Genomic DNA, 481 nt, shown 5'->3' with positions numbered 1-481 from the left:
CTTGTTCTCCAGACCCCTCACCAGCCTCGTTGCCCTTCTCTGGACACGTTCCAACATCTAAACATCCTTCTTGTAGTGAGGGGCCCAAAACTGAACACAGTATTCGAGGTGCGGCCGCACCAGTGCCGAGTACAGGGGCACTATCACTTCCCTGCTCCTGCTGGCCACACTATTTCTGATACAGGCCAGGATGCCGTTGGCCTTCTTAGCCGCCTGGACACACTGCCGGCTCATGTTCAGCCGGCTGTCGACCAACACCCCCAGGTCCTTTTCCGCCAGGCAGCTTTCCAGAATAGTTGAGGTTGAAAGGGACCTCCAGAGATCGCTTAGTCCAAACCCCTGCTCAAAGCAAGATCAACTAGAGCAGGTTGCTCAGGACCATGCCCAGTCGTCTTCTGAATATCTCCGAGGTTGGAGATATTGTGCTTTTCCGATTCTCTCCCCCATCCCACCTGGGGGGGGGGGGGGGGGGGGCGGCGGG

At 57.4% G+C, this 481-nt stretch overlaps 1 protein-coding gene across 1 annotated transcript in view; it reads right to left on the bottom strand.

Moving 5' to 3' along the window:
• Window positions 1-481, bottom strand: part of LOC103918523 (chromosome unknown open reading frame, human C10orf90) — a 74,103-nt gene that overhangs the window by 59,621 nt on the left and 14,001 nt on the right. The gene's annotated exons all lie outside the window — the stretch shown is intronic.

This window comes from Pygoscelis adeliae, unplaced genomic scaffold (assembly GCF_000699105.1).
Source record: "Pygoscelis adeliae isolate BGI_AS28 unplaced genomic scaffold, ASM69910v1 Scaffold4, whole genome shotgun sequence".
NCBI lineage: Eukaryota > Metazoa > Chordata > Aves > Sphenisciformes > Spheniscidae > Pygoscelis > Pygoscelis adeliae.
The sequence above is the reverse complement of the archived record's forward strand: the minus strand, read 5'-3'. Positions and strand labels throughout refer to the sequence as shown.